Genomic DNA, 927 nt, shown 5'->3' with positions numbered 1-927 from the left:
ATTATTAAAACGTATTTTGAGAGCACTTAGAAAGTAAGCAGTAACCTTGAAAAGGCAGGATAAGATCAGCTATGAAAAAGCAAATTTTACTTTCTTAGAGAAGTACTAGACAGGGAAATCAGGTAAATCCAATGTCAATAGTGTTGTAATAATAGGTTTGATAAGCTCTTGTTAATTTCTGTAATAGTATACTATTTCTAATTATGATCTGGATATAATGGTAAGGTAGGTTTAAAAATGTGTAACTGACTCCACTCTTAAGAGTCCCCTAATCAATGAAGAAATGCTGAATAACCCAGACAACAGGGTAAGAAACCAAACGTGCTACAAGAATAAGCCAAAACTAAAAATATAGCAGTTACAAGAGAAAAAAAATTAGTCCAAAAATTCAACTATAGAAACAGAATGTGCATGATAACCCATGAAAAAAAGCCATGGGGATTTTATTTCACAAAACAACTGTACGATATAGGCCATCTAAATTGTTACAATTACAGATCACGTCAACAGAATTCTGGAGTCTAGAACCAAAAAAAATGTTACCTCAATCTAATAAACAACACACTTCAAGAATGAAATAAGTACATTAGATTGTGTTCACAGATGAGCAACCAAGATGGTGAAGGAATTTGAAGTAACTGCACAATTACCCTGGGAAATTTAAATAGAAGACTCAGAGAGGTTGTCTTCACATACTTAAAGGAATGTGAATAGGTAATTGAACTTATTCAATATAACCTCACTAATTAAAGCTAATGGGTAGAAATTACAGGGAAAGGAGAATTTCAATACAACCAAAGGAAAAATTTTCTCTTTTAAAAAAAACCATTTTATTGAGGTATAATTGACATACAAAAAGATGGACCTATTTAGTGTATACAACTTGAGTTTAGAAAGAATTTTCTAAGCTTTTAGACTCAGATTTCC

This window comes from Galeopterus variegatus, unplaced genomic scaffold (genome assembly GCF_000696425.1).
Source record: "Galeopterus variegatus unplaced genomic scaffold, G_variegatus-3.0.2 Scaffold5224, whole genome shotgun sequence".
Lineage (NCBI taxonomy): Eukaryota > Metazoa > Chordata > Mammalia > Dermoptera > Cynocephalidae > Galeopterus > Galeopterus variegatus.
Note: the sequence above shows the minus strand (reverse complement) of the source record.